This window comes from Balaenoptera musculus, chromosome 10 (assembly GCF_009873245.2).
Source record: "Balaenoptera musculus isolate JJ_BM4_2016_0621 chromosome 10, mBalMus1.pri.v3, whole genome shotgun sequence".
NCBI classification, from domain to species: Eukaryota; Metazoa; Chordata; class Mammalia; order Artiodactyla; family Balaenopteridae; genus Balaenoptera; species Balaenoptera musculus.
In genome coordinates, this window is record NC_045794.1 from 8,022,290 (window position 1) to 8,030,012 (window position 7,723).

General features: G+C 37.9%; 1 pseudogene; it reads left to right on the top strand.

Moving 5' to 3' along the window:
• The first annotated feature begins 807 nt into the window (after positions 1–807).
• LOC118901466 lies at positions 808–3,728 on the top strand (annotated as a pseudogene).
• The last annotated feature ends 3,995 nt before the right edge of the window (positions 3,729–7,723 follow it).

Genomic DNA, 7,723 nt, shown 5'->3' on the forward strand with positions numbered 1-7,723 from the left:
GAGTTTTTCTTTACCATTTCCAAGGAAAGGGAAAATCCAGATTCCTTCTTAGGTAGTAGCACATTATACCTCAGGGTAGCCTAGAAAGAACAGCAAATTGTAAGAAAATCCATCCATTTATCCTGTAGTAATAATTGAAGCACTTATTGTTTCTCTTATTTCCATTATTAATGTACTTTGTTTTATACCTTCACTATCAGGGAATAAGGCTAAATGTAATCACTTGGTTTTCAGAAGACATAAGAATCTTTAATAATGTAATTTAGTGTATATATGGACATATAAACACTACCAAATGTAAAATAGATAGCTAGTGGGAAGCAGTCACATAGCACAGGGAGATCAGCTCGGTGCTTTGTGACCAGCTAGACGGGTGGGAGAGGGAGGGTGGGAGGGAGGGAGATGCAAGAGGGAAGAGATATGGGGATATATGTATATGTATAACTGATACACTCTGTTATAAAGCAGAAACTAACACACCATTGTAAAGCAATTATACTCCAATAAAAACATTAAAAAAATAATGTACTTTAATAAAAATATCAGAATACTTTCTAACAGTGACATACCTCAAAAAACTTCTCAGTTATCCAGTTATCCTTAAGAGTAAGTAGGTCTTTACAAAATAACTTTAGTTTTCAGCTCCTGAGTGCAAAATATCAATGAGAGAAAGAGTAAACATGGAAATATGCGAAATGGTAAAACATCACTTTGTACATAACTGAACAGATAGTCTGACTTTTTTACTGGCAAACATCCGTCTCCCTCACAGGTAGAGTTCTATTACCTGGAAAAATGTAGGTCTGAACACTGGACCAGTAAATGATTGTCACCGTTAACCTGGAAAATCTCACTGGATTCTTCACTGCTAAAGGTGACAGTGTTTCGGTCATCAGAGAAGGTTAAATTCATGTAGCGGGTTATGGAAAGAAGGCAGATGGGAGTGTCCTGCACAGAACAGTACAAGCATCGATCCAAGTTCTGTTATGATGCAGTATTAGTCATTATTTGGCCATGAACTTTAAATCAACCCATAGAAATATTCCTATGACAGGTCAATAGAACAGCAAGAAGCAGCATTCTAAACATTAGGAAAAAATATATTTGCTTGTGCTAGTTGTTGCCATTTTTGTCAACAAATCTTAATTAGATTTTAGTTTTCTAAAGAATTTTATAATATCTGCTGTTGAAAATAGTGCCAAATCTGTTCTAAAAATTGAGGTGTTATATAATACAGCTGCCACAGATAATGCTTATGCCCAACTATCTTCAAAGATGGGAAGTCAGAATCCAGACAGGATTTCGGGAGATTCACTAACATATAGTTTTACTCAGAAACTAAGGCTGAAAAATAAGGAATGCAAGGAGGGACGTGAAGACTTTCCTCGTGGGAATAAAACTGCATTTCTTTGCATTAAAATTTTGATGTATTTGTGGGGAGGAAGGTAATCTCCACGTCTTACCCTTCTGCCATCTTGGAGCTATCCTAATTGGGTTTTCTAAATCCAAGTGGGTGAGCTTCCTTGGCTACACTTTTGATGTTAAGTTCCATGTATGTGTGTTGTAATACATGATATTTAAAAAGTAAATTTCCATGAGAATTGTAAAAAAAAGCTTTTTTTCTTTTATGATGCAGATTTCAAAGTGAATATTTGTGTACTTGTTATTTAATCTATGTTTCAGGGATCAACACTGGAGACCACTAGCTAGAGCCACTTGAAGCTAGAAAAATGCTAGTATTGTTTAGTTTGTACTAATTGATACCTATCTGGGTGGTGTAAAGCCTTTCTACTCAAATTGTGGTCCCTAGACCAGCAGTATTGGCTGCATGTTAGAAATTCTCAGACCCCATCCCAGATCCACTGAATCAGAATCTGCATTTTGCCAAGAATCTCAGGTGATCTGTGTGCACTTAAAAAAAGACTAGATTGGTAATTAGGCCATTTGAGTTCTATTCTCCTAGTTCACCACTGTTAGGAAAATGACTTCAAAATTCTAGACTTTGCTCCCTTTATAAAACAAGATGATCTCTAAATTCACTTCGAATTCTGAAATTCATTGTCAAATGTCTAATCAATTTTATGTGTATTTCAAGAAGATGAATACACTTTTTTTTTTTACATATATCCCCTCTTTTTTTGGATTTCCTTCCCATTTAGGTCACCACAGAGCACTGAGTTCTCTCTGCTCTACAACAGGTTCTCATTAGTTATCTATTTTATACATAGTATCAATAGTGTATATATGTCAATCCACTTTAAATGTTCCATTATTTCTGCTTTAGAGAAGACATGGACACTTCTGTTGGAATATATTAATTCTGCAAATATGTATTGTGCTATGTCTTCTCTAAGGACAGAAGCTGCTTGTTTACAAGGGTATTCCGGGGAAGACCACAGTAACACCTACTGAAACACAGTAAGTGTGCAATAAGTATGCGTAAATAAATGGAAAACTGTATTAATCTAGAACTATTTCTAGGGACAGCAGGCCACCTCAGCCATGGAGACCTAGCCACACTCTCCTGTACTCTGCTTTTCCCATCCTTTCTCATTATGCCAAGCCTTGGAATTATAAAGAAGTATATATGTGTTTCAGGACACTCTTTAAACAAAATCTTAACAACTTATATTAAAAACAGCCTCCTTCATTACAGACCTAGAACCTAGGCATGCCAGAATTTCTTCTCTTCCTCTCACAAGGCGAAGAAGAATCCTGCAGAGTTACAGTATGATTTACATACTTCAAGATCTTTTCACTTGCTATTTCCTCTGCATGGAAAGCTCTTCTCCATAAATCTTTAAGGTTCACACCCTCATCAGCTTCAAGCCTTTCTTAAATGTCAACTATTCAACTCCAACGTGGAGGACCTGTCCGCCACATCATCCACCTGGTATCAAGGAGGAGACGATGCTGGAAGATGCTGACTGCTGCCCAATGGCATCAAAGGTCTTTCCCAACCAAGAGGACCTCACTGACCTGCAGGTCACCATTGAGGACCCAGAGGGGACCCCATATGCGGGAAGCCTGTTCAGCATGAAAGTCCTGCTGGGAAAGGACTTCCCTGCCTCCCCACCCAAGGGCTACTTCCTGACCAAGATATTCCACCCAATGTGGGCACCAAAGGTGAGATCTGTGTCGAGGTCCTCACGATGGACTGGACAGCTGGGCCGGGCAACCAGTGTGTGTTGCAGACCATCAGGTGTCCTCTGATCGCCCTGACCCCCAGGCTGCACACCCACGTGGAGGCGGGCCGCCTGCTCAGGGAGACCCACGAGGAGTACCCGGCAGCCAGCAGGCTCACAGAGATCCATGGGGGGCGCAGGTGGGCCCGGGGGCAGCAGGGCTGAGGGTCCCGTGTCCAGGAAGCATGCAGGAGAGCACGGTAAGAAGCTGGAGGCCAAGAAAAGGATGGACAAGAAGTAGGCACTGTGATACCTGTCGTGGCCTCTTCTCCCCTCCCACCCCTGACCTGACCTGACCCCGACCCCCAACTCTGTCAGTTATTTAAATTATGACTGAGGTGGGGGAGGGTGTGGGGATACTGGGACCTGGATTTGTTTTTCTAAATAAAACTGGAAGAGCAAACAAACAAACAAACAGCAAAAAAGTTAAGGTCTTTCCCTACCCTACTATTTTAAATTGAATTATTCTGGAGTATGCCCTATTCATGTTCCTTGCTTTCTTTTCTCAAGGCATTAATTTATCCTCTTAAGATAAACTGTATATAGTAGTATACATATGTATCTCTCTCTATATATATAGTATACATATATAATATGTATTTATAATAATATATTAAATTTATTAAATATATATTAAATATAAAAGTATATATTTATATATACATACTTTGTTTGTTGATTGATTTCCCCACTAAAATGAAGGCAAAGATTTTGTATTCCCCACACCTAAAAGAATGCCTGGTACTGAATCAGTGCTCAATTAATATTTATTAAGTGAATAAATGTAGGGGCTCATCTTGTACTTTCCCTGCCTCAGGACTAGAATTAGCCATTTCTCTCAAGTGATTCAGAGCACTTGATCTGAATGCCTTCCAGGGTGAAGGTTGGTGATATTGATCATTTCAGGTAAGTCCAGAACAAATTTTGTACCAACTATTCTAATTGTATTGTTCCTGTTATAGGCAAAACTACCATCAACCCAAAACTAAAATAGCCAGTTGTTTTACCAGCAAAATGGGTTTATTCTGGAATAGCAGAGAATTACAATTCAAGAGAGGCAACAGGAAAGGTGTTGTTCCTTCCTTTTCTTAAAAGCAGATGAAATTCCCATGTGAAAAATGTCCTCCCTTGGACCAGAAGAGAAGTAACATTCTTATCATCATGGATAAGAAGTTGAGACTGAATTTTATGCAAAGAATTCTATACAAACAGACCTTGTTAAAATAATTCTTATCTTCCTTTTTCCTTCTGGTTGAGTGTTACATGTGTGAGAGCTCTCCCTTCAGGGCTTCCTGACTCCATTTAAGGTGAGGTTTCCCTTTATTTTCACACTCCCCGAAGAGTGTACTTAAATAGCCAGTTGTCTTTCTGAGAAGCTTCCCCAAATAACCAAGGGTAGCTTCTTTTGGGAGCTGTCTTAGCTGTTTGAGAACTATGTGATTTACTGATGGTATTTCCTTAAACATGTTCAGGTCTCATGACTACCCCTAAGGTGCTAGTCACTGTATTTTGGCAATTGAGGCAGGTTAATGCCTTATTTCCACACAAGAGGTACAATTCCAAGGGTGTGCCTTGGGAAAAAATGCTATATGCAGTTGCTGGAGCTCCCAAGCAGGACTTACACATCAGTCTTAGGGCACAGACTGACAATGCCCCTGATGTAGCCCTCCAGCTGGCTGGTCTACCTTAGGAGGCCCAGTTCAGTTCGAATAATTGAGGCTAGTCTTTCTTTTTTGAGGGAATTTCTAAGGAAAGCTCATTCAACCTGTCCTGTTTGTCCAGGCCAACAGCTGGGTGCCATGTATGTAGCCCACTGAGAGAGGATGAGTAAGTGTGGGGAAGACACTGGAACAGTTGCAGGAGTTTTGTCTGAGAGGTACAGAACTGACACTGTCTCTTCCTATTTCCAATAGACTTTCTGGAAGAGTTCAGAGGAAGTACAATAAAATCATGGTTAGAACTGTTTGGTGGAGGCTGGTAGACCCAACATTGACTTAAAATTAGGGCACTTGAAACAGTTTGAGAAAACTGCACTGGGGCATATAACTTCATGAGAAAAGATCTAGGGGTGTGTGTGTGTGTGTTTTTAATTTTTATTTTATACTGGAGTACCGTTGATTACCAATGTTGTGTTAGTTTCAGGTGTACAGCAAACTGGTTCAGTTGGACATATACAAGTATCTATTCTTTTTCAAATTCTTGAAAGACAAAGATACTAACATTCCTCCTTTCCCCAGACTTCCTGGGGTATTCTCTTCCCAGGTGCTGGAATTGATGCTCTGTCTCCACCTCCAAAAACTCAGTGTGTCCCACTGCAGTAGCTATAACTTCACATTTTCTTCAATCATCCCATACTTGCACCTATGTCTTTTGTCCAAAAGTATCAGGTGCAAGAGAAACAAAGTCACGTTAAAAATAAAACTTACAAAGACCTGTGATGTCCCCTACTATGACCCACATGGGTTACTCTAGGGGAACTCAGCAAGCAGTGAACTCAACTAAGTGATCATTACCCTTATGAGCTAGGACCATGTCAATCCAACAAGACAATCCACATTGCTGAACCAGAATTAAGTTCAAATTCCCTAGGCTCAGATCTCATTAACTGAATTTATTTATTTTTCTTTTGGTTGGTTGTTTTTTAATTTTTATTTTATATTGGAGTACAGTTGATTTACAATGTTGTGTTAGTTTCAGGTGTACAGCAAAGTGAATCAGTTATACGTATACATATATCTATTATTTTTCAGCTTCTTTTCCCATATAGGTTATTACAGAGTATTGAGTAGGGTTCCCTGTGCTATACAGTAGGTCCTTGTTGATTATCTATTTTATATATAGTAGTGTGTATATGTTAATCCCAACCTCCTAATTTATCAATCTTCTCCTACCTTTCCCCTTTGGTAACCTTCATCAATTGAATCTGGATTCCTCCTCTCCCCACAGGATTGGGTAGGGTTGTGGTCTGGGTATCTGAAATTAAATACAATAGAAATGTTTGAGTCCTTCCTCCCCACCTCAGAGTTCCCCAGCCTACTCAGACAGGTACATAGGCCTTTGGTCCTCCTCGGGGTCAGGGAGACCTCTGCACCATCTCTAATCCATGTAAAAGCAACTGAGGTCAGAGTAGAAGGGGTGGGAGGGGTCAGGAGTATGGTAGAGAGTCAGCTCTGTATCAGTAAGGAAGGCACATTTCCTTTCAGTTTTGAGAGGCATGTGAATGTTCATGGTTCAACCAAATGAATTTCCAATGACTTCTATCCACCCAAAGCTAGACATATTCATTGCTGACACCATTTATTTAAACTGTTTCATAACTGCCTTATCAGCAGAACAAGCCCAACTTTTAGAATTGTGCAAAATGATAGGTGAAAATAGTAGTTTTGACTTTGTTTTATCATGAGTGAAACAGCATCTTTTTATATGTTTAAAAGCCATGTATATTTATTTATCTGCAAAGTTTTTGGTCAAAACCTTTTATTTTTCGATTATACATTTTTTATTTTATATTTTTGTGTTGCTGTTCTTATTTGTTTCCCTTTCTGGTAGCTGCGAGTTTATACCCAAAGAAAATTAGCTCTTTGTGTTGTGATTTTTTTTCATTTGTCTTTTGACATTGCTTATGACTTTTAAAAAATTGATGCAGGAAACTTTATTTTCATGTAGATGAATTTTAAAATCTTTCTTTTTTGGCTTCTGGATTTTGAACCAACTTTCAAAAGGTCTCCAATCCAAGGTAAGGAAGAAATTCTCCTATATTGTTTTCTAGAGCTTTTATGGTATTTTTTTTACATCTACATTTTGATCAATTTGATGTTTATCCTGGTGTACAATGTGAGGTTTGGTTCCAACTTTTTCCACTTTCAGATGACTATCTACTTGTTCAAACATCATTTATTGCCTCACTGCTTTTTAGATGTTGTTTACATCAAATACTAAAAATCCATATATACATTGGTTTATTTCTTGTTTTTCTGTTCCATTCCTTTGGTCTAACTATCCAGTCATGTAATATAAACAGGCACCTGTTTATATTATCAAAAAATTCAGTGTATTCTAATACCTTGTCATGTCTGTCTTCTAATTTCCATGCCCTACATCAGTGCTTTTGCTTTTTAGAGTTTTCCAGAATCTTCTTGTTTATTTTACCATAACAGTTTTAGAATCCAGATTTTCCAGGATAAAAGAAAATCTTTTGTCAGTTTTATTAGAGTTGCATTAAATTGGAGAGAATTGATATTTTTATAAAGTACTGAATTTTCCCATTTAATATATTGCTTGTCTGTCCATTCTTTTAAGTCCCTTTGTGTGCTTCAGGGATATTTTAATGCTTTCTTCACACAGTTTTTTACTACTTTGTTAAGTTTATTTTGAGTTATTTTATCCTTTTTGTTACTACTCTAAATGGTATCTTCTATTATATATCCTAAAGGGTTTTTTATTTTTCATATGAAGACCATTGATTTTTGAATATTCATTTTATATTTCACTAACTTGTTTTATGGGAACATTTCAAATGATGCTTTTGAGTTTTCCAA